Here is a 26,551-nt window from a genome sequence, read left to right on the forward strand (position 1 = left end):
CATCCCCTGGTCTTGGACATGACAGAACTTTTTCTTCTTTCACTGTGTACGACTCTCGCAAGATCGAGTTGAATGTTTGCAAAATTAAAACATCGACAAGCTGGACGCAAACCTCACCAAAGTATTGTTTACAAAATTGAGCACAGCATTAAATGTTTCAAAATCTTTCTCTTTCAAATTCCACACTAAATGGATAATTTTCCATAACAGTAACTAATAGGATTCATGTTGGCACAGCGATAGATGTCGTCTAAATGGACTTCACTCAGGCGTTCGACAAGTTTTCCCATGGGAGACTGATGAGCATGGTTTGATCTCAGCGAATATAGGGAGAAGTAGGCATTTGAATATTGAACTAGCTGAACGGTAGAAGGAAGAGTGTGGTGGCCGAGGGTTGCTTTTCAGACTGGAGGCCTGTGACCAGTGGAGTGCCAAATGAATCGGTGCTGGGTTCTCGACTTTTCGTCGTTTTAATAAATGATATGGATGTGATCATATGAGGCATTATCAGTAATCATGCAGATGACATCATCATTGGATGAGTCATGGACAGCAAAGGAATGTTACCACAGATTACAACAAGATCTTTGTCTGATGGGCCAATCGGCTGAGAAGGTGCAGGTGATTAATTAAGGTGAATGCGAGGTGTTGCATTTTGGGAAAACAAAACTCAGCAGGACTTTTCCACTTAACGGTCAGGGCATAGGGAGTATTGATGAAGAAAGAGACCACGGAGTGCACATTCATAGCTTCTTGGAAGTGTAGTCGCTAGTAGATAGGATAGTGAACAATGCGTTTGGTATCCTTTTCTTTATTGCTCAGAAAATTGCGTCCATTTTGCGGCTGTCCTGGACATTGCTTCGTCCCCTTTCGGAATATTCCGTATAATTCTGGTTTCCTTCCTACCTAATTCATGCGGTGAATCTTGAAAGGGTCCAGAAAGGATTTACAAGGATGTTGCCAGGGTTGGAGGCTTTGTGCTACAGGGAGAGGCTGAACTGGCTGGGGCTATTTTGCCTCGACCGTTGGAGGCTGAGGGGTGACCTTATTGAGGTTTCCAAAGTTACAGGATCATTGATAGGAAAAATGGCCAAAGTATTTTCCATGACGTGTAAGAGTCCAGAATTAGAGGACATAAATTTAGGGTGAGAGTTGAATGAAATAAGAGAAATCTCTGTGGCAACTTTTTCATGCAGAGGATTGTACGTGTATATAATCAGCTGCCAGAGGAATTGGTGGGGGCTGGTACAATTGCAGCATGTAAAATGCATTTTGAAGAGTATATGAATAGGAAGGGTTAGGAGTGTTATGGGCTGGCTGCTGGCAGGTGAACTAGATTACTTTGGGATATCTGGATGGCATGGGCGGCTTAGACTGAAGGTCTAGTTTCCTTGCTGGATATCTCTATGATTCTACGACTGTATGACTAGTTCACCACAGATCACACCAGATAGCCGCCTTTCCAAAGTCCGCAATTTCCCCTCCTACCTGGTTGATGAAGCCCTCCCATCCGTCCATTTCCTGTACCTTCATATTCGAAACACACCCCTCCAAACACAAAAAAGGGCAGGGATTCCCTGGTTATCACCTGTGCCCAGACATCCCGCCAACCAGGGTCCAAAGCCACAAAGCTGCCTTCCACATCATCAGATTTTTACCGCCATTTCCATACATGTCAGTTACTGTATCCATTGCTCCAGATGCAGTCTCCTCTGCATTTCGAAGACGGGATGCTGACTCGAAGAGCGCTTCAGGACTCCTACACCAAACACCTCATGGCCAAATACTTCAACTACCCTGCCACTCCACCGAGGACATGCCAGTCCTGGGCCTCCTCCATTACCACTCCCTTACCACCTGACTTTTGAGAAAATAAACCTAATTTTCAGCCTCGGGAACCACCAGACCCATGACATCAATATAGATTTCACCAGTTTCCCCATATCACCTCCCCTCACCTAATCCCAGTTCCAAATTTCCATCTCAGTTCCGCGTTCATGGTTTTTCCTACCTGTCATTCTGCTTCCCTCTGACTTATCACCATTTCCCCCACTTCCATCTACCTTTTGCACTCTCAGCTGCCTTTCCCCAAGCCCCACGCCCCTGCCACTTAATCTCTCCACCCGCCAGTCTCAAACCCTCAACAGTAATGAAGGGCTTTTGCTGAAACTTCGATTTTCCTGCTTGTCGGAAGATGCCTGAACTGCTGTCCTTTTTGAGGAATATGCTCCTGACTAATCTCCAGCATCCGCAGTTCTCCCTGTCGACTACGTCATTGAAGGTGTATTTTGAGTGTCAGCTTCATTTTATTTGTGTATTTCACGCTTTGTACGCCCACAAATCTCAGGCACGACATTTGACCTGGTTCTTGATTGCAGATGCTGCTTTTCATATACTGTGTTAATTAAGACATTTTTAATATGTAACTGTTATCTCGATTCTGTGTCTTCATTCACAGGGTTATAACCGATCAACTGTGCATTAGTAGGAGTTAGCTGCAGTTTCCCACATATCAAAACATATCTCCACATTAATATTGATTCCTACAAGAATTCACTGTGCAAGAAAGAGAAAAGAACAACTTTAGTAACTTAAGATCAGTTGATGTTAAAAATCCGCATCTTCAACTGCTGCGGTCAGATCGACTCGACCCGTCCTTCTCCTGAGGAGTGCCGTGAGTTTATAAAATACTCAGACACAGATGCATGGATTTCAAACAACAGATTAAACATTGGTGTAAAATTTGCCATCCCTTTTATTCAGTGGTGTTCGAAATGTAAACAGTTCTTAATCATAACAATCTAATTTTGTAGACTCTTCCAGATAATCCTCGCTGCATTCCTGCCCATTCCCAGTGAGAATTAACTGGCTTCTGATTGGTTAAAGATAGTTCCTTATGGGCGAATATGTCACTGTATCGATGATGTCAAAATGCAGCGCTATTGTCCGGGACACATAAATCGTTTCATGTCAGGCTTTTCCTCAAAGAGTAACATGTATCTAGGACCCATTCCAGTGCAGGTTCACTGGGAATTCACACGTTCTTTATTTCATATATAACAGAACATTTACTGAAAGCTAAACATCGTGGTATGTCAGAAATTCCAGGTGCATTTATTAAAATGTATGTCAGTCGCAACAGCTGTCTCCGTCGTCTTACTCTGATTGTTCGTGACGAGATTATCAAATCTAGTTTCCTGAAACATAATTTTCGGCAAACAATCGAAATATCTCCAAGGAGGTATATCAACTTGTTCAAATCATCTCACCTTTCTTGACTTTAATTGCAACCTGTGTAGATACTACATTCAATGGTTCTCCTAATGTACATAAGAAAGAAGTTCTTTCATTTTGATTGTCACTTTGAACAACTATTTCATAACTTTATTTATAAAACTGGAAGCTCCTTGGTCGGTCTAAACTTGCAGGGTTATTGGGATAGACCAACACCTGACACTTGCTCTAAAGAGAGCCTATATGACCCAAGATTCCTCTGCTCCTTCACTCTGCCAGGAATCGTTTAACGCTGTGCTCTGCATTGACAATCGCACTTCCAAAGTAAACGACTCCACACTTTTTCGGGTTTATCTACATCTGCCACATATCAGACCAGTTCTGCAATTTCGCAATGTTTCATTGCAATCCACAGCAGCCGAATACACTGCCGACAACTCCACCAACCACCATGTCATCGGCAAAATTACTACTTCACCGTTCTTCTTCCTCATCCAACGTTTTTATAAACATCACAAAGAGCAGAGCTCCCCTAACCAATCCCTAATGAAGTTCACTGGACACCGACCTCCACGTTCCCCTATCCAATAATCTTCAGTGTACACTTGATGGTCACTGTTTGTGAGGAAATGTTTTAATCTAATTTATTAAGCCTGCCAAAATACACGTTGACAGATGAAAATTAACTGAGTATGTCCTGCAATATTTTACCGGTTTGGAAAGTTAAGGAAATACTTCTGTCCGTAATTTATCCTCCTACATTAAAGAAAAAGTAATCCTGGTCAAGAAAGAAACGGAAATCAATCTGCACATGGTACAGATTTAGTGAAGGATTGAAGCATTTCATATCTGTCCCTCCTGTCTCTTTATGTATTCTCCACTCACCAATACGTTTACTTATCTTTGAATAAAATTAACAGCTATAGTCAGTGTTATAAATCATTCATCATCTGCATGGCTGCCAAAATGTCACAGCAGATCGTATGATTATTTGAGTCATTTCCAACACAAGGAATGACTGAATGGCTTCTCACCGGTGTGAACCCACAGGTGTCTCAGCAGCGTGGACGCCTGAGAGTATCCTTTTCCACACACACAGCATTTTTCCTTCAGAGTGGTGCAAGAGTGGAATGAGCTGCCAGAGGGAGGGGTAGAGGCTGGTTGAAGTACAAAGTTTATAATGCATCGGGATTGGTAAATAAGTAGGAAGAGATATACGCCAAATTCTGAAATATGAGATGAGAGTTATTAATGATAAACTATCAGCGTGGACAAGTTGGACTGAAGGATCTGATTCTGTGCATTCAATTTCTATGACTCACTCTCTCCGCCTCTGTTTCTCTCTCGGTCATGTCTCGCTGCGGTCTTAACCCAGTTCAGGCAGGGAAGTGAGATTGGGGCTGAGTCAGTGGAATTTGGATTCCTCCAACTTCTAACCATTTATACACAATCGTATCCCTGGGATTGGGAAAACTGAAGTCTACTCCAGTACTTTCAGACTTCGAGTTTGTCCCATGCTGTGAAGGTGTGTGTGACAAAGACATGGAGGGTGTGGAAGATGTAGAGTGGGAGAATGTATGAAAAACATGGGGAGGTTGTGTGAGGCTATTACGGTGATGATGTATGTGACCAGACTGGCAGCGCATGTGTGACAAAAACAGTCAGGATGTCCTCAAATATGAGAGAGGTTTTAGATAATTTATTTATGTTCGGACTTGCCATTGAATGTTTTGATGGACAGTTTGCATATTCAGCTGCCATTTTATTTGTTTCTGGAAATATTAGCATGAAATAAATTAAATATGATCCCTCAGCACTGACCCTCCGAGAGCACCCACTCTCCCAACACTGAACGGGCGACGATGGCACTTACTCAGCACTGAACCTGTGACAGTAACCTTTCGCTCAGTCCTGACCCTCCAACAGTGTCTGCTCCCTCAACACTAACCCTCTGAATGTGCCCACTCCCTTAGAATTTGCCCTATTACAGTAACCGATCCTTCAGCACTAACCATCTGAGAGTTTCTGCATTCTCAGTACTGATGCTCTGACAGCGTCATCTCTCACAGCACTGAATCTCCAAAAGCGCCTGCCCTTTCAGCACTGACCTTTTGCACTAGAAAGAGAAAGCGCCGTTCCATCAGTTCTGGCCCTCTGACAATGCATGCTTTCTTGGTTCCCTGACGGGAGCCTGTTCCTCGTGTACTATTTTACTCACGTGCACAGTGTTCAGAAGTTTCCAACCAACCAAAGATATCATCTGTGAATTGCACCAGATCATAATAGCAGTCTCCTGCGAGTGAGGGAAACAGAGGGAGGTGTGCAGAAAAACTATTTGTTCCAATCAACTTTGATGAATCCTGCCTCATCCTCAACGCAGGTCCATAACCTGAGGCCAGACTACCATTTATTAACAGTCACAGGCCACATTGGATTTGTTACTGGGTAATTGGGCCGGTGTTAGATGTGATGGTAGGTGAGCAATTGAGTGATCGTGAACACAGTTCGGTATGTTTACTTAAGCAATAGAAAGGGATAGTTATGTACTGCAGGGAAAGAGTTATATCGGAGGGAAAGGCAATTAGGATGACATTTGGCAATATTTAGTTTGCACTAGATGTGGAAGGAAACGGATGGTATGAGCACAATTGAAATGTGGAGCTTGTAGAAGGAACAGATATCGCGTGTACTTGATGAGTATGTACTGTCAGTTATGAAGGAAGTTGTCGAGCGAAGCAGCCGTGGTTTACTAAAGAACCTAAAGCTCATGTCAAGAGAAAGTAGGAGGCTTATGTTAGGATTTGACTTGAAAGCTCAGTTAGGGCGATTGAGAGTTACAAGTTAGTTAGGAACAACCTGTACAGAGAGTCCAGAAGAGACAGGAGAGGACATGAGAAGTCGCTTGCGGATAGAATCTTAGAAAACCGTAAGGAATTCTTCGTGTATATCAGGAACCAAAGAACGACGAGGGGAAGATGAGGACTAGTCAAAAATAGGAGTGATGAATTGTGTGTGGAGTCAGAGGAGGTAGGAAGGCGCTAACGAATATTTTTCGTTAGTATTCATATTGGTTTAAGACAACGGTGTCGAGGAGAATCTGAGATACAGGCTACTAGACTGGATGGTTTACAATGCGGTTTACAAGGAGGACTTGTTAACAATTCTGGAAGGGGCGAAAATAAGTAAGTCCCCTGGGTCAGCTGGGATCTATCCAAGGATTTCCTGGGAAGCCGGGGGGAGATTGCAGAGCCTTTGCCATTGATCTTTATTTTCGATATTGTCTACAGGAATAGCACTCGAAGATTGGAGATAGCAAAAGTTGTTGCCTTGTTGAAGAAGGGTAATACAGATGACCCAAGTAATTATAGACCAGTGAGCCTTACCTTTCTTGTAGGAAAGAATATGGAACTGAGTATGAGAGACAGGATGTATAATCATTCAGCCAGCAACAACTTGATTTCAGAGGGTCCACATGGTTTCGTGAGTTTTTCGAGAAGGTGACCAAGCATGTGGACGAGGGTAGGGCACTTGACGTGGTGTACATGACGTCTGTAAAACCTTTGATAAGAATCCACATGTTAGGCTGTTGGAGAAAATGCAGAGGCATGGTATTGATGATGATTTCGCAGTTTGGATTAGAAACTGGCTTTCTGTGAGAAGGCAGCAAGTGGTGGCTAATGAAAATATTTACCCTGGAATCCGGTAAGGAGTGGTGTGGCACAACGATCTGCTTTGGGATCACTGTTGTTTGTCATTTTCGTAAATGACTAAGACTGAGGCATAGGGTGAATTAGTTAGTAAGCTTGCAGATAACACTAAAGGTGCTGGAGTAGTGGGCAGCGTGGAAAAATGTTGCAGGTTGCAGGGGAGCTGGAATAATTTGCAAAATTGGTCTTAGAGGTGGCAAATAAAGTTCAATGCAGCTACATGTGAAGTGATTCACTTTGGGAACAATAACAGGAAGGCAGAATACTGAGTTAATGGAAAGATTCTTGGTAATGTGGATGGGAAGAGTGACCTTGGAGTCCAAGTACATAGTTTCAAGCCAGGTTGATTATTTTTTTGGATTACTTACCGTGTGGAAACTGACCTTGCGGCCCAACAAGTATAAACCGACCCTCCGAGGCGCGACCCAGACAGACCCATTTTCCTTCACTTATCCCTTTACCGAACCTGCACATTTTTTGGATTGTGAGGGGAAAACAGAGCACCGGGCGGAAACCCACACAGATAGCCGCTTGAAGGAGGAATTGAACCCGTGTGCGCTGGTGTTGCGATGCAGCAGTACTAACCAGTGTACTCCTGCGAAAGAGTACGACGTCGTCGGTTTTATTGGTGGAGGATTGAGTTCCTGAGCATAATGTCATGCTGCAACGAAACAAAATACTTGTGTGGCTCCACTTGGAATATTTTGAACTGCCTGGTCGCCCATTCCAGGAAGAATGTGGAAACATTGGAAAAGTTGCAGACGAGACAGAACAAGATATTGCCTGTCCTGAAGGAATGGTCTTATCAGGAAAATCTAAGAGACTTGGATCTGTTCTCATCGGAAAGAAGTCTGAGAGCAGATTTGATACAGAGTTACAAGATTTTTGCAAGGTTTGTGAAGATGTGCAGCTCAGGTTGAGGTTGAGGGTGCAGGTCTGCTCGCTGAGCTGTTTGTTTGAATCAAATGTACAGCTCTGCGATCAAAACTACTCCAGGGAGTTACAAGATGATAAGAGGATTAGATAAGGTAGACGGTGGAACTATTTTTCTTAGGAAGATGATGTCAGCTTGTACGAGTGGTCATAACTTCAAATTGAGGGTTTATAGGTTTAAGCCAGATGTCAGAGTCAGGTTCTTTGCTCAGACAGAAGTAAGGGTGTGGAATGCCCTGCCTGTCAATGTCGTTAACTCAGCTAAATTATGGAGATGTAAACAATCCTTGGATAAACACATGGATGATGATGGGATAATATAGGGGGATAAGTTTAGATTAGTTCACAGGTCGGCGCAACATCGAAAGCCAAAGGGCTTGTGCTGCACTGTATTGTTTCATTGTTCTACGTTCTAAAGCTAAGTCTCCACATCGGAGACCACCAACCCCATGGTATCAATTAAGATTTCACCAGTTTCCACATTTCCCCTCCCTCCACCTGACCTCACTTCAAACCTTCCAGCTCAGCACCATCCTTATGACCTGTCCCATCTGTCCCATTTCCTTCTCACCCATGTGCATCACCCTCCCCTCCAAACTATCAACTCTGCAACCTCCTCCGTGCATCTGTTGCATTCCCACCCACTGAACCTGTCACTAACCATTTCCAGATTCCACTGTCCTCATCTCAAAATGTCCTCCCACCTGTTGTGTATCGTCAGTAAAACTGCAGACATTTCACTCTGCCAATTCCATCAAGTCATTCAGGCAGATATAAATCATGGAAGTCGTATGACTCACCATTCCAGCACTTTACTAATTACTTTTTTACAACTTGAAAAATACGCAATAATCCAGATTCTGTATCTTCAATTAAACAACGGACAATCCTGGACTGTTTTTTAACTTTTCATCGTGAACTCCGACCTTGTGCCATGGCTTTTGATACGGTCTCTTATGGAATGCCTACAAACATTTGATCAACTCTGCTTGCAATATGATCAAAGGACTCTGACAAAGTAGTCAAGTGTGTTTTTCCATTCAACAAATGATGTTAACTCAGTTTGACTCTAATCATCTTTTCTCAACGTCCTGCAATTTCTTTCTTCACGATTGTCTCTCGCAGTTTCCAAATTACAGATAAGATATTGGAACATTTGGAAGCCATTCGTCCCATTAGGTCAGCTCCAAGTTTTAATGAGGTCACGTCTGATTTGGTTAATTCTTAATGGCACTTTTCCGCCTTATCCCCATTCTTCTTGATTCCCAAAGTGACTAATTGTGCGGCCGTCTCAACCTTGATTATACTCAGCCTTGACAGCCCTTCAGTGTAAAGAATTCTGCAGATTTGCTACTCTCTCAAAGACAGAATGTCCTCCTCATCCATGTCTTAAATGATTAACGGTTCCCCTGAGATTAGGCTCTATATGTTCTTCGCAAATTTCGTTTTTCATTAAATGTCTTTAGTCCCAGTCTTCTGGAAATTGACACTGATCGTTGGCAACATTTCCTCCAAAACATCAACCCACCCATCCACACTGCGCCCTCCCCTATCATTATAAACAGACCATAAAAATCTCCAGTTAACCTTCTTTGTTCCAAAGAGAAGAATCCCAACCTCAGTAATTTCTCGACAAAAGGGCTTTGCTCATCGCTGGACATCATGCAAGGCGGAGAATTGCGAAGCAGTTTGGGGAAAATATCGCCACTGGGAAGGTTAAAACAAAACATGGGAAAATAACAGTGAACGCATGTCTCCAACGTTGGAAATCTTTAGAATCTCTTTGGGAAGTGAAACCACAGGTGAATGAAGGGTGGATTGTCCCACTAAACACAGCCAGTCTTTCAGAGGCCACGACTGTTGATTCTGTTGTTCTCTAGACATGAACCAATCTGAGACATTGAAAGGATTTTCATTCCTGCGCGTCAGGAATTCAAACCTCGCCACGGCTACAAGACCACTCGAAGACTTGGGTACGAACATTTTACGAAAAAGCCTCGAAGAGAGCAGGACTCCTGTTGTAGAAAAGTTGGTTGCTGTGACGTGGATGTGTTTCCAGCGGGTACAGGATTGTTGCCACTTCACTGCAGTGAATGTCCCACGATTTATTTTGCAAAAGTAAAACTGATACAGGACATCAATCACTTCGTGAACGGCAGGCTGAAGATTCAATTCGTGAAAAGCCTGTTTTTGGATCGTAAAATGAGTCAGTTCACCCCGTCTCTGTTGCGTAATTGGTCAACACGTTCATCCACTAACCGAACGGTTGGTGGTTTGGGACGTTCCAGGGTCGGATCTCTCACTGGTCATACTTCATCGGCTTTCTTTCCTGCACAGCTCCGGGTTTTTAATGTGGTCAGGAAAAGGTGCCCCAAACAGGAATCTTATCCAGAATCGCAAAGGAATTTCTGTATCGATTCAATGGCTAATGCAAAGGACTGTGGATGTTGGGAATTTTTTAAGAAAATAACAATCTGGGGAATGTCAACAGGTTTGTCAGAACTACTGGGAGAAAACGGAGTTCTGAGAACGTTCTGAAGAATTTTTTAAACGTTGAATTGCCTTTTCCCAGCCCAGATCCTGCTCGACCCGCTGAGTAATTTTCTGCATTTTCCGCCGTCGTTTAAGCTGAATATAGATCCCACCTATTGGGATGAAACACCCAGACCCACTTTGTCCCGACATTTCATCGATTGGAAAGCTGTGGGTTTTGAATGCAAATAAACCAAACAATGATTCACTACTGCTAATCTCCTCAGGGACAGAGACCTGGAAATGAGAACTCCACGCATTTATGTGTAGTTGTGGCCGAGTGGTTAAGGCGATGGATTTGAAATCCGTTGGGGTGTTCCCACGCAGGTTCGAATCCTGTCAACTACGGAGAATTTGGGTAGCCTTTCGCTTTTGGAGATTCCGATCACGGCGGGGAGAATCACTTCATCCAGGTCCTGAATGGTGCAACTCTCTATTTCACTCAATGAACTGCACAGATGCACACTTGTTTTGACAAATTTGTTTAGACTCGTTATGGCACAGCATAAACCCTCCAGCTTACGATAAAACCAGTAACCCAGAAACGATTTATGCTGTACAGGAATCTGCAACAATTCGATTGGCCAAGAACTACACGAAGTAAAAATTCAGCACTTCATTTCTAAAGTAAGAGAGAGATTAATTAACAAACCAATGTATTTCTATTACCCATTTTGATGTTCCATTCGATAATGGCATTCAGATAAAACACCTAGTTCAGGGAGTTCAAACAGCACTCTTGATCAAAACCAGGCAGCTGTAGGTTCTTGTCTTCGGATCTTCCTGTTTCTTCTTTGTCCCTGTTGGGAGATTCTGTGTCAAAGATCAAGGATTGAAAAGATATTTTCCACATATATATTTTTTCAAGAAGATTGTTACATGCAAGGTCATGGCAGTCCTCCTCTCAACTGTTCAATATCCCCCATTTCATACCCCAGAGCATCTGATTGGATCCCTGTTTATTTTTAAAGACTTTCAAGAGACGCAATTAATATTTGAATTGAAATTTATATATTTTCCTGATTAAAATTTAAACTGAGTCGCCAAACTCGAACTATTTATGTCTCCAGGCAATGAACGAATTGAATTGTTCGACCCAGGATTATGTCGTTGTCTTATTGGGAACACTTGTTTCTGTGTCTGGTTGTTCTGCTGCTTTTAAATCTTTTAAATGTGCACTATGTTTAAAACACATGGCCTCTACAGGAAACAATGAACCATCATAATGAAGATATGTTTTCATTTTAATTTTTAAATACTTTACACTAACATATCGATAAATTTCATACAATTTTGACTTAGGTTTTTCCTGTATAAACATATAAAACATGAAATAAAGACAATCCCATCTGAACACCATCAGTTGAATCTGCGATAACGTATCTGTGATTTCAATCTACTGACCCACAACATGCATAATTTTTAAAGTGAACGTCTCTTCCATAAGAAGCCAACGAAATAGTCTCATATTATTGCATATAAACAACGTTTTAGCGGATTGTGCTCTGTGTACATAACCTCTCCGATCCATTATTCGCGGCACATACATTAAATTTGTAACGCCAGTACCAAACTCAATAGTTTTTTTTTCGATTGTGGAGCATTTCTTCTGATAGATGTTGATTTCCTATGAAAAGTTATCAACTGGCAGTTCTTCCCCATGCTCATTTTTTCCGTTGGAATACACCTCCAAATCTAACGACCATCGATGGCTACTTTAAAAGTTTTTTAGATGTTTGGTGCAGGTAATACTGGTTTGGTGGTTAATATCGACTTCAAATGGTCAACTGCCACGTGGCATGTTGCTGTGCACCGAAAAGTAGTGTTTTTCATCAGCAAATCGGTTAACGTTGCCACTACACTAGTACAGTTTGGAACAGACTTCTGATAGAGTCCGCTGAGTCTGAAGAATTAAAGAAACTCTTTCTTCGAGGTTGATCATGGGAATTCCTCAGAGGCCTTCGTCCTCACGTTCTGGAGGGTGCTCAAACTGCCATGGCGGATGTTACATCCCAAGAATATCACCTCTGCTTCCGTGAATTCTGTTTTTTTATATGTTTGTCATCAGTTTCGCTTCTCGTGGTCTTTCAAAGAGCTCTGCCAACTGACCCTTGTGATCATTCCTTGAATTGCTAAGGATCACTACATCGTCCAGATAGATTACACAATTTGTCAACCCGGCCACAACTCTGTACAAGTGTCTTTGGGTGTGCCGGGCTTGTTCTTCATTCAAAAGTGCATCACTTTAAACTGATATACCCTATATGGATTTACAAGCGCAGAGATTTGTTCACCAACTTTGACAATGGAACCTTCCAGGACGTGGTGATGTAACTGGCTTGACGGACTTTCTGGATGCAGTCCTCCAATCTAGAAATTGGATATGAGTTCGATTTTGTAACGGCGTTGGCCATTCCATAATCCACACGAAATTCAACACAAATCATCTGGTTTGGTAACTAAGACAATCAGCGAACTCCACGCGCTCAGGCTTGGTTCACTGATGTTCTTGTCGAGCATGGTGTTCACCTGCATCTAGTCCTGTTAGCCTTTGAGACGATTAAGTCGAGAGGGATACTGCTTTATCGCAGCAGAATTCCCCACATCTACTTCGTGTTCAATTGCTTTCGTTCTCTCTATGTGATTCTTGCATGTACCCTGACTCTGTCGGAACAAAAAATCTTTCAACACTTTTCTATGCTCCTGAGACAGACAGCTTTCTAATCTATCCCACTCCTCAAGGACTTCATCATTTTAGAATCTGTTTTGAGGTACAGCAAAATTCAAAGCAACTGAATTCGATTCCTCACTCTGCTGGGCAGTAACGAACAACGCTTCCTCCAGTTCTTCCTTTGTTGTGTAATACGTTTTCAACATGTTCACATGACATACCCAATACAGTTTTATTTTATATCTGTCATCTTTGCTAAATAGTTCAACTGACTCAACTTTTTCACAGGGACCAGTAAACCTAACTTTAAAGGGATCACCTATGATTGGTAACAGTACTGACAGTTATCCCCGTGGGAAAACTTCTGAGTCCCAGATTTTTATCTGCCACCTGCGTAATTCTACGCTGTGCCATCTTTGGGTGTTCTTTTGCTGAATCACCGACAAATTTAGTCTCTCCCTCAATTCCGATACATGATTTAATTGTGTGATCTTCGACTTTGACCCTGTCATTTGTTTCCTTAATTAATTCCAAAGGGCAATCACTTCATGTGCGAATATGAACTAAAAAGGTATTGACTAAATGGATTCGTTTGAAACATTCTTAATGGCAAACAATACGAATGGGATATCTTTTTCCCAATCATTCGGGTAATCTTGACAGTACGCTCTCTTCAAGTTCTTCAAGGCCTTAAGACATTTTTCTAAAGCTCCCAACGATTCAGGAAGATATACACTAGATTTAAAGTGTTGTATCTCAGCTATCAATAACCTCCTTATACAGTCGAACAGTAAAATTTGACCCTTAGTCCGACTGAATCTGGTTAGTTAGGTCATAGTGTGTGGAGAAAGCTACTAACTCCTCGAACAGAATTATGGCCTTGATACTCCTGGAAGGAATTGCCATTGGAAATATGGATAGCACATCCATTGTAGTCAACAAGCACTGGTTCCGACAATTAGTTCTCGGGAGGGGATGCACGCAATCAATTATAATCCACCTGAAAGATTCTCCAACTGTGGTAATTGGCAACAAAGGCACGTTTTTATTGCCGCCTGAGACTTACCTGCCATTTGACATGTATGACACTGTCAGAAAAATCCAACCACATCCCGCGTGCATTCCAGGCCAATAGAAATGTTTAATATTAAGCTTGCATATTTCGTATCCCTCGGTGACCCCCTATAGGCAGTTCATGTGCTACCCATAACACTTCCTCTCCATGTGGTATTTGCATCACAATCTTGTGTACTTCGGCCCACTACAGAAATCACATCAAGTAGTGTATCAGCTGACCTAAACTCAACTTCTTCATCTTTCTTTTTACTTGTCACTTTGTGCTGTGACTATTGAGAGTGGAATCTGTTTAACACACAGTCTGGGAAAATAGAAAGATATTTCTGTTTTAACTCCTCAGTTTCTTCGTCTTCCTTGAGCTTCTCCACAATAAGGGGAGTCACTTACAAACTGGATCTTGCCAAATCATTTCCAAGCACAAGCTGTATTCATGGAACTGACACTCTGTCTATCACGCCCAGCGTAAATTTCCCCGGCTTAAATTGGTACTCCAACCTGATCTTACATAAGGGAACGCTAAATTTCTACTCATATATCCCACAAATTACGACACTCATGGGAAACAGATATGAAAGGGTACATATTCGCCCATCCCTTACTACCAGCGAATGGTTAGATCCTGTCACTCTCAAAATTATAGCTTCTCGTCTTCTCCCCCGTTCTTTCTGAGTAAACTTTACCACAGCAGCAGATTCTTTGTAGAGATCAGGTAATAACTCCATAACCAGCCCCTGCCGAGGCTGCACATCCGTCTGCAGTTCCTCAGCTCTTCTTGCGGTCTCCTGTATTACCTTCATTAATGCCACCAGTTTAGCTTCTTTAAACACTTTTATTTTCCGCAACGCCTTTAATTAACGACAAGTACTGTGTCTTTATGTATTCAACTTTGCCAGAATGGAAACAGCTGAGGCCTTCCACCTCCTTTTCACTCTCTTGGACTTCTTTTTTTCCTGCTCTCATATCTTGCAAGTGCGCCCGGTTCTTTGTTTTGTAATGCAGAATCTCCCCTTCTGCCAATTTCGATTCTCCACAGGACGAATATCTGTTCAAAAGCTTGTCTTATGCACCAGCATGTACTCATCTACTAATTCTGCTGTCCTTCTGACTTTCCGAAATCTTTCTTTCCTCCACGTGAGTTCTTGCAATCTCTGAAAGTGTGTTTTTGAACTCCTCCAGCAGAATTATCTCTCTAATTGCCTGAAATATCCTCTCTTTATCCAAATAAGAATCCTTCCATCAAAAGTATTGTGTTTATTTCTTTTTAACTCAACATAAGTCTGATCTGTGTTTCAGAAACGCTCTCGCTTTACTTCTGGTACCAGTTCAGAAACACTGAAAGTAGCCTATTTTACTCATTCATAATCTTTTCACACCTCACGTAATATCTTACCAAATCCCTTACTCGCTCTGACTTCGAGTTTAGTCTGAACTCGCATTACCCATAAATCTTCGGACCATTTCATCTGCCTAGCCATGTTTTTCCTTGAAATGAAGAAGGCTTCTACATCATCCTCATTAAAATGTTGTGGAGTTGTGATGCATTTCCATATATCACTAATTTCTCTTTTAATTTCCATCCTGTTAACTTGACTTTGCTGACAAAATCGCAACTTCACAAGTTCAAGTTTTCTCTCTCCTTCTCTCTCTTCTCTGTTCCTTTCTTATCTCCCTTTGCTCATCCAAGGAACTTCTCTCTCTTTTTCCTCCCTCTCTATCTCCCTTCTCTCTGTTTCTCTGTCTCTCTCCTTCTCTTCTGTCACTTTTCTCATTCTTCTCCCCCCTTCTTTCTCTCTCCCTCTCGCTTTCCTCTCTCTCGCTTTGTTTATCTTCTCACTCCATTTTCCTCGAGACTAATTTAATTTTTTCTACCTTAACTGCACTAAGCTTAGTGTTTGAGTAACTCCTTCAACCGCTTTATTTTGTCCTTGGTTAATCCCAAATCTAACTTATTTGTTAATACTATAAGTATGGCCTTTTCTTTCATTCTAAACTTTCTTGGCAAATTTGAGAATCACCTTCAAATCTCAGAACGTCTCTTGCAATTTTAAGACATTTCTCTCTCTTACATTTAATCAACCACAAGTCTCCAAATTTAATCACTTTGTCTCACTTGCGTTTTATTTAAAGATCTAGTATACTAATCTGCAAGTGTTTCAATTTGCTGGGAATTTTCGTTTCCCCAAATCTATTCAAATTTGTCAAAACAGGTTCAAATCCAGGACGAGCCCCAAGATAGTTAGGACACAAGGTAAACACTCCTGTGAAATTTTAAACCAGCAACACATAAAATAATTATCCCGTGCAGTAATCTAAAATTTCGAGTGGTTGAGGTCAATTTAAAGTAAAAATTAACAACGTCATTTCTGAAAATATAACAGAGAATATTTAACGAAACACTGTTGACAATTTCTTTCTCTAAACTATCTTTTAACTTCCCCTTGATAATACTAGTCCAATACACTCCCCACTAAGATTGACAAACAACACTTCTCATCTTAAAAAACTAGCAGCAGTCGGTGCTTGTCTTCGGAGCTTCCAGTGTCTTCTTTTCCCTTTGGTGGAATTTTTGCATCACCAATTACTGAACCAAAAGGTATTTTTAAGAGATATTTCTCAGCAGTCTGCTAAATGCTGGATCTTAGCAGTTCTCTTCTGAACTGTTCAATTATTCCGTTCTTATACGCAAGAGCATCTGATTGTTTCATTGGCTTTTAACATTGTCAATAAAATCAAATCAAACTTGTTTGGAATTAATTTCTTTTTTTCAGGATATATTTTAAACTGGTTGGCCGAATGCAAATCTGTTTTTCATTTCCAGGCAATGATATTATTGAGTTCTTCAAACCAGTGTTACTTTTTGGCGTTTTGAGAACACTTTATGCTGTGTCCGGTAGTTCTGCTACTATTAAGTCTCTGAAAGGTGCACTGGTATCTTCATAAGACCAATGAGCCAAGTGTTGGTAAATGAGTCGTGAACAGTGTGCAAATAGGCCAAAAGACATTCTCTGTGCTGATGAATGACCCACTGCGGTGAACCCCCATGCTGAAGTGCTAGGACAACATCTGCAAAATATACCTGAGCCGTGAAGGAGTGGATTCGACTCTCCTCTGATCTTTCTGTCAGACAGGATATCCATTGGAACGTTCGGACTGGGTATACAGTACCAGGCACGGTGCATATTCCTTGAATTAGTCCCTTGGGGAATCAGGAAGATAAAATCCTGATCATAGACCAGCTGTGTGCAATTCCTTCGCTTCTCAATAACCAACGTGTTATATAACCCTGGTCCTTCCTTCACATGCTGCCTGCGTTTGTGTAAAAGAGATCTTTGTCCTCGCAGCCTGGCACTCAGAGGGAGATGCACGTGCGACGGGACAAAACCAGAAAGAGACGTGACATGGATGTGTGTCATGTGCCAATTGTTTAGCCTGAGAATTTGTTTTTGCCGGCTGCTAACCTATCATATTGCTGGAGACACAGGGATTGGACTTGTGGGGTTTTTTGGAAGTTGCAAGTTACACATGAGTACCGTGTGTGACTATTTAAGCGCACTGTCCATGTTCACTTCAACGGTTCACATTGTCTGGAGAAGTGTCTGGAGTTCCACCTAAAGCTGCCTTTTTCCTAGAAACTCACGGACGTGAAACACAAGGAACTGGTAGAACCTGAAGACCTCTTCCCCTCCAGAAGTAGGTTTGCCTACTTCCAGAAACTCAACCGGTGCTACAAATCTTCTCAAACCTCTGCCCCTGTTGGGATTGTGGCTGTGTGACTCCCTCTGTGGGTGAAAAAGAGGATCGATTCATCTAGGGCATTTCAACACAGTGAGACCATGTCAAACGTCTCTCCATTTGTTGTGCCATTTAAGATCACAGGGATAATCCTATTTACACTTGACCGGGAGACATCAGAACACGCAAAATTATGGTCCAAATGGAAACGGGGACTAGAATACATGGATAACTTTGAACAAAACAGCATAGAGGGCTGAATGGACAATTGTCACGTTGTAACAAATAATGTAGGACAGTGAGAAACTGGTCTGCAGCGTAAATGATCAGAACTGAAATATCAAAAGCAGTGTAGGTTTGCTCACTGAGCTGTAAGTTTGAGATCCAGACGTTTCATTATCTGGCTAGGTAACATCATCAGTGGGACTTCGAAGTGTAGCGAAACTGTTGTCTCCTTGCTTCCTATTTATACATTTGTCCTGGATGGGGATCGTGAGGTTTGTGGTGATGTCATTTCCTTTTTGTTTTCTGAGAGGTTGATAGATGGTATCTAGATATATGTATTTGTTTATGGCGTTGTGGATGAAGTGGCCAGGAGGAAGAAACCGACAGCAACCGACGTCACAGTTGTAAGAAAGGACAATGGAGAACTACAAACCTGCGTATACAGAAAACCGACAAACACTGACCAAATGCTTAACTGCACCCGCAACCATCCCAACACACACAAACGAAGCTTGTCAGAACACCATTCCAACGAGCCACCATACACTGCAGCACAGACGAACTTCGGAAAACACAGGAGAACCACCTATACAACTTATTCAAGAAGAACAGACACCCAAAAAGTACAGTCCGCAGCTTCCTCGAGAACAAACCACAACAAGCAGACCAAACACAGCCAGAAACACTAACCACCTTACCATACATCAAAGAAGTTTCATAAATTACAGCCAGACTACTAAGACCCCTCGGAATCCTAGTAGCACACAAACCCACCAACACTCTCAAATAAAAACTAACAAACTTAAAAGACACAGTACAACTCATGGACAAAACCAACGTCATCTACAAAATTTCATGCAAGGACTGCCACAAAGACAACGTAGGACAAACAGGAAGAAGGTTAGCCACCAGGATACACGAACACCAGCTATCCACAAAAAGACACGACCCTCTCTCCATCGTAGCCCTACACACGGATGAAAAAAAAGCATTTCGACTGGGACAACCCCTCTATCCTGGGATAGGCTAAGCAAAGATATGCTAGAGAATTACTACAGGCTTGGTACTCCACACACAACGCCATAATCAAACACGTAGATCGAGATACCATCTGTCAACCACTCGGAAAACGAACAGGAAATGACATCACTACAAATCCCAGGAACCCCATCCAGGACAAACATATAAATAGAAAGCAGGAGACAATAGCTTCGCTTCACTGCGAGGTCGCCACTGATGATGTTACCTAGCCAGGTAATGAAACGTCTGGATCTCAAACCTACATCTCAGCGAACAAACCTACACCCGAAACCTCAACCTAAGCTACAAACCTTACAACAGCAGTGTAATTGATGAAAGGGACGACAGGGTCTGTTGTTTTCTGTGGTTCTCTACTGTTTCTGATTCAGTGCTCCCAGCGCTCCAGCTCGAGTTCGATTTCCAGTCAGGAAATGGGAATTTTCCTGTGCTCGTTTGTCGTAGTGGCAGCATTCCTAAAGCAGGAAATGATGGATGTGGCTGAGAAGTGGTCATGTTTTGTCGAACACATGATTCAGGTTAACATAAGACAAAGAGCTGCGGATGCTGGAAATGTGACACAAAAACATGGAATGCTGGAGAAACTCAGCGCCTGGCAGGATCCATGGAGCAAAGTAGAGTTAGTGTTTCAGATCGACAGAAGCAGGTTCGTTCGGTATTTCAACATTGCAATGCAGGCAAATTTTCAGTATTATGTGTGGGATCATCATATTTATCAAAACTTCTCATTAGTTGACAAACGTCACTTTTACAAATTTAAAAGGTTTTATTTGGCGGTAATGCTGCTTCCGTTTCCATGAGCTGGTGACAAGCTGTGCTTTAATGGTTACCTTTTTCTTTTCCTTTCTGTCACATAGCAGCCATGTCAAGTGGACAATTGACCCTTTCAGTGTCTTCCACAATGTGAGTTTCCATTTGTCTTTCTATGTCTGTTCATTGTCACCTTCTTTCACAGTCTCTGTCCAAATCCCTCATTTCCCATTTCTGGTCTTTGGAAACTCTGACTGCAGAAGACAGTGTGAAAGTGCAGCTGATGAGGCAATTTCTCCTCCCGCTGACTGGACTGTGGAGAACTGGGCTCACATTCTCTAGATAATATATCTGTCACTTAGGCCTGAGGCCTTCGACATGTTTCCTTTTAAATTCCAAACACAATTCATAATATTTTGCTTTTGGTGTAAAATTAATGAACAGTTACAGCAGAGAATGATCAGCGTGGGATATCCGCATTGATTCCTGCCTCACCTCGTTCTTCCCAACAAACTGAGAATGAAGGATGGAGAATAAACGAGGAGGTGAAACAAAAGCGCTTCTAGAAGCGAGGTAAGAAACTCAAAATAGAATTAGCAGAACAAAACAACGAGGTGTCAAAGAGGTCCATACTCGACGTGACTGGTCGGTGTTCGAGATGGGAAAGCTATCCAGCCTGAGGCACCTTCATGTCTCTTGTTGCTGACTGAATCAGAAAGAAGAGGTTTCACGAGACCTCCACGTGTCTCACTTTGCTGTCCCCACCACCTCCCCATACCAGGTTTACATTTTCCTGCTCTTCTATGAGGTAAATAATGCAACGTCATTTCGTGTCTAGCACTTTCTCAGTTCCAGTTCCAACATGGCTTCGATTTCAGAGCACGTGTGAAGGTTTGACTGCAAATCCATTCATTCCTGTTGCGAAATGACTGAGTCGCTAACATGCGAAATGCACCAAAGCATGATTCAGGATTTCTGATGTTGGTTCATTCGCGTTGAAAAACAGCAGACAAAATCAAAATGAGGCCTTTCAGAGACTATCTTGGGATTCATTTGACAGAGAGGCGACATCAACAATTCGTGGTGCACTGTGACACCAGAAGATAAGTGTTACCTTGTTTTCAAACCGTGTTGCCTTCGCACTGAAAGCAAATGCGGTACCTTTGTTACAGAAAGGGTGAGGGGACGGAAACTGCACTCCTTACCAGGATGATAATTGCTGCTGTAAACGTTTGCGCATTTTCAAGACAAGGTATGAGAGCAGCTTAACAAAGTTTCAGACATCAATTAATTGTAATTACTTTCCATTTCACTTCTACAACAGGTATGGATTGTTTGCATCCAATTAGAAGGACTATGGTAGCAGATATCCGGAGAAACTACCACGGCAAATCCCACGCCAATCATCTCGCTGTTTTTTTCAGTTTTCTTGGGTCTAAATCCAAGCAATCCATCGTTAGCAGCAGCATGACGATTCGTCGTGCTCATGAGTTGAAAGGTTCAAGAAACTAAGTCATTCCCTTCTTCTCCGGGGTATCTTCGGATGAACAGTGAATCATATCTCATTGATATAGACATGTTTCTAAAAGTGTCAGGTTCTAAGCAGACACCTGCAATAGGTCGGGAACAAGTGACGAAGCGGAGTGGGAAAGTCAAATAAAAGTGCATGGCAATGATGACTGGAACGCATGAGGCAGGAAGTAATCGTGGAGCTGGTGGTGTTAGGCTCAGTGTTGATGCCAATGGGTCTGCCTACACTGCCCACTGTTGATTCTGGCTCACACTCACTCCAGGTCAATTCACCACAATAACGCTCTTCCTCTTTGTTTGAGGATCCCTCTGGGTGTGTGAACGCGGTCAATGTGCCAAAAAAGGATGGACACATTCTCCTTATTCTATCCGTTTAAAAAGATGAACAGTACAGTTTGAAACCAATGTAAGTGCACATTGACTTTCCCTGTACATTTTCAATAGAGAATGTTAAACTGTGAAATGTCTGTGCAAAAGCGGGCATTGATTGCAATTCTCACCAAACAACATTTTACACAAAAAAGAAAAACATTTCCAAACTTTTTGTGATGAAGTGCTTAGAGAAATACAAGTGTGGATGGTGAACACACACCTAGTGTAGGCACTGTGACTCGGTTCGTTAAAGTGCTTCTCTAGTCAACAAGAGAACTTGGATTCAAATTCAGATGTCCACTCTTTGAAAGGCTCATTGTTTCATCCTCTTCAGATGTCATATTGCTGATCCCGCAGCTTTCTGACTTTGAGCTCAGCCTGTTGCGATTTGATGCACCTAGAGTTATTCCCTCTTTTCTCCACCAATGAATGTTGTTTCTTCCAGTTAATACAAACTGGAATTTCTCTCCATTGTCCCACAAAAATTATTTTCTTCTCTTCTGTTGCGTTCGTTCCTTCACTCCTAGTTTTAATGGGAAGACCGAGTTGAGGCAGCAGACACTGCAGATTTGTCGGGAAATGTTGTGGCCATAGCACAGACACCAAGAGCTGATCATCTTCATTTTCTGCAGTCAGCGACAGTCTTTCACCAACAGTAAATGCATCATTATCATCCTATATTTCGGATGAAACTGCTTTTATTTCCGGAGGAAAAGATGTTGCATGTAGAATTCGAAAGACTCATAACATGTTGAGTAAATAATGTCTCCTTACCACAGCCCTAAGTAACAGATACACTATCAGGAGAATGTGGGCCCAGCTATACACAATCCAGCCATTGGCGGGAGGACATAGTCTCTCAGCAACTTGACAATACACTGCCTCTGAATGTGAGACATTTCAAAGACCAGAAATGGGAAATGAGGAATATGAACAGATTGAGCGTCAGAAAATGTGAAACAGAGTGTTGCATACATCACACAAAGAGACAAATACAGACTCCATTGATTTATACAAAGGGGGGACCAATTCTCCATTCTACATGGCTGCTGAGTGAGACAAAGTAAAAGAAAAAAGTAACAATATAAGCACAAACCTTCAGCAGCTGAAAGGCAACGGAAACGGCATTACAGTCGATAAAACCATTTCAAATATGTCGAAATGACGGGTGTCAGCGAGTGAGAAATTTTGATAAAAATGTTGACAAAACTGGTCATTTCCCCGGCATCCTGATATAGCAATCTGTTTCTGTTGATCTGAAACATTAACTCTGTTTCTCTCCACACATGCTGCAAGGCGCATAGTCTTTCAGTCAATCCCTGATTTTGTTTTAGATTTCCATCAACCGTAGTTATTTATTTTGTGTTAGCATGAATCACGTTTGGCATAAAAGTGAATCAATTCTCAGCTCCACACTTCATTTCCTGTTTCACAAACACTGTCATCACAATGGGCGGGAAGTGCCGAACTCCCATCTCCAGATTGGGAACTGAATGCGTGCCGCGGCAGTGAGTGAGTAGATACATAACGGTTACTTCAACAACGAGGGCGACAGAAAACACTGTCTCCTTTCTCAATGACACTGCTTTTGCATTTTCCTTTCGGATCAGTCTCGCTGCAGATCGGTTTCCCCCGTCTACCATTTTTTACAGTTTTGAAAAATGACCACTTGGCCCATCACGCTTTGTGGCTCAGAGACATCATTCTATTATCGTCCTACTTTTCGTTTTTGCCACATAATCTTGTTTATTCTGATGTTTCCAGGGCAAATGCCAATGGAATTCTCTCTGTGATCATAAGTGATAGAATAAAGGGACTGAAGTTTGACATGGTCATACTATGTTGTAGGAGAAAGTGAGATGCTGGAGATCAGAGCTGAAAATGTGTTGCTGGAAAAGCGCAGCAGCTCCTTGAATGCTGCCTGACCTGCTGCGCTTTTCCAGCAACACATTTTCATATTATGTTGTAACCCCCTTGAGAAACTCATCCTCATTTTCAGCCACAGTGGAAGATATACCGACACATCGCCCCAGAGGGGCAGAGATTGTAGGATTATACACGTTCCATGTGCTTCATGTTTCAAGTTTCTTCGACAAAGCACAGCTTTAGGTTGAACGCAAACACATTTTCCAGTTAATATAAAACATTGCAGTGAGCTGTGATATAAAATCGACAGTGAGCTGTCATAATCCCACAGGTTGTTCATGTGTACTGTTCAATTTCCCAAAATCCAACGACCTGTGGCACCTCTGAATCTGAAAGAACAGCGACAAGCAAATAACCCTCATTTAAATCAACTGACACACAGCAAACTCGAAACACTTTCACGTCGGGACTCGTTTTGTTTCTCTGCCTGTCTCATCTCCAACTCCTTCTGACCATCCAATTCCGAAATCACTGAGCTGTTTGATATAAACACAGGAAGATCGTAAATCCAATGATTACCTGAAAGCGGGGCTATGGAATATCAAACACCGAGTATTGAGAAGGTATGTGCTTGCACACGGCAGGGTAAAGAAATACCAGGATCCTATCTTCCCGATTCTCATAGGATGCACTTTGGCAGTTATACCCAATCCCAATGTTCCAATCGATACTATATCTGGAACACAGATCGGGTAGAATCAGTTCCACCCCTTGCCAGCTCAGGTACATTTTGCAAATGTTGTCTAGTAACTGCAGTTGGTCACAGGTCTGCAGAACAGAAAATGTCTTTTGGCACTTGCACTGTTCACATCTCTTTCCCAATTTTGTGGTCCATCAGTTCAAACGCATTTGCCCATGTACATGTGCAACTGAACGGTTTGATGAGTGTGCTGGAGATTTGCACCAATCCTTATCTGGATCAATTGAATCCTCACGCACTGATTTGATCCCAAACAAAAGGATGGGTAGGAAACGTCGGTTTTCTCTGCACTCAGCCGTACTCGGCAGGATTCCAGCCTCCGTGGGGAATTCCCAATGGATTTCAAGTCGAACACTTTAACGATTCGCCCACGCAGCAGAACCACGCCAGCAGTATACCTTTCCAGTTCTCTCTTTCTCCGTGGAGCTGAGGCAGAGTTAATCATTGCTGGGTTCATTTGAATTTAAAGATCAAAGCTTCCGAAAGGGCTAAATGTTGGTATATGGTGGGACTGGATCCTCCATGCCAATAGATGTAATGGACATAGAGTTAAAACAAAAGCAGAAATTGCAGGAAAAATACCTCAACAAGTCTTGCAGTATCAGTGGAGACAGATTCAGAGACAATGTTTCAAAGTTTCTTCAGATCATTATCAGAAGTTTGCTTTCCCCCACAGGAAATGCAAAACCTGGTGGATTTCCCCAGAAGTTTCTGTTTTTTCTTTCAGTGTCCCGAAATCCGCAGTCTATAACATTAGCCGTTAAAAGAATACAGAAACACGTTTTTGGTTCCGGATAAGATTACTGTTTTAGGGAACATTTTGCTGACCCAATTTAAAACCCAGAACTGTACAGGAAAGAAGGCGGATGAAGTGAGAACAGTCATAGATCCGCGCCTGAAGATCTCAAACAACCGACCTTTCGTTTATCAGCCGCAAGTGTTGACCAATTTCGGCAGAGAGACTGTTGAATCCAGAGCTTGCATGGGCCTCTAAAACTGGCTGTTACTGATTTCAAGTTTGGCCTGCCACTCCCTGAATGTCAATTTTCCTCTATGATTACTACTTGCCCAAAATAAAGTCTGATATATTCATTGTGGAGACAAGGTCACAGTCTGGTCGCACCCTCTGCAGACACATTCATGTCACCGGTAACCGGCTCTTCTATAACCAGGACTGTATCCGTTTGAACCATTCAGTGTCTTGTCTGTACCAGAGCTTTCTCAGATCTGAGCATGTCTGAAGAACATCAGAGTCGATGGTCCGGCCTCTTAAAGAAGGGAAACATGTCTGTACTGTCTCTGCTCAGTTGGGCGGTTCACACTGCATTTCCCTCTAATTCTGCTTCCCAATCTGTTCGTAAAGATTCACAAAAGTGCACACTAGATTTCCTGTTGTATTTTGTTATAAAAAATCCACCTGTCAATTGACAATGTTTTCCCAAATTCACTTCACAAACCTCCGTCTTACAACATTACCAGGCATGAGGAAATCCCCTTTTCTGGACAGATTGCTGAGGGAGGTAAGGTCTTTTTTTGGAGGAAAGGTGAGCCGGATATTTACACTGACTGCTCATAATGACGTTGGAAGGAGCAGTGAGGATGGGCAATTTGATAAACAGTAGGAATTGTTGTCACTCACCAGGGCCAGTTACCTGAGCACTGGGATTGAAGATTTTTGAATGGAAGGCAGCACGTGCGCAGAATAAATGCAAGGATTACTGCAGATATTCGACAATCAAGCAGTATCCGTCGAAAGAGAAACAGGAGTGTATTTGTGGTTCAGACCTCGAGTTTCCTAAATGTAGACAAATGTCCAGAACTGTTTGGTGCGACTAGGTTTTGAAGTTTGAAAAATAATTCGTACTGCAGGAGGTATGTCGAAACTCAATTTGCGAAGTTGTAGCCGATAGAATTCGAACCAATGCAGAGAAACCCCGGAAGGATTGCTAACGCATGACCTTATCCCCTCAGCTGCAGCTACGTGGGACGTGGTGACCCTTAGCATTGTTTCTGGAATGGAGGCTTCCAACCGGAAAGACTGCTTCTTGGCTTGCTCTGTCTACACAATGATCTCAATATTTGCTTTCCATATATATTTGTTAAGAACAGAGGAGGCTGATGAGA

General features: G+C 42.3%; 1 long non-coding RNA gene and 1 other non-coding gene across 2 annotated transcripts in view; both read left to right on the top strand.

Moving 5' to 3' along the window:
• The window catches only part of LOC132822431 (uncharacterized), a 569,944-nt gene that overhangs the window by 428,167 nt on the left and 115,226 nt on the right, over positions 1-26,551 (top strand). The window lies entirely within an intron of this gene.
• Positions 10,673-10,754, top strand: trnas-uga (transfer RNA serine (anticodon UGA)). Its single transcript has one exon. It is a non-coding gene; the product is annotated as a tRNA-Ser (tRNA).

The sequence above is a fragment of the Hemiscyllium ocellatum genome, chromosome 14, assembly GCF_020745735.1.
Source record: "Hemiscyllium ocellatum isolate sHemOce1 chromosome 14, sHemOce1.pat.X.cur, whole genome shotgun sequence".
Taxonomy (NCBI): Eukaryota; Metazoa; Chordata; class Chondrichthyes; order Orectolobiformes; family Hemiscylliidae; genus Hemiscyllium; species Hemiscyllium ocellatum.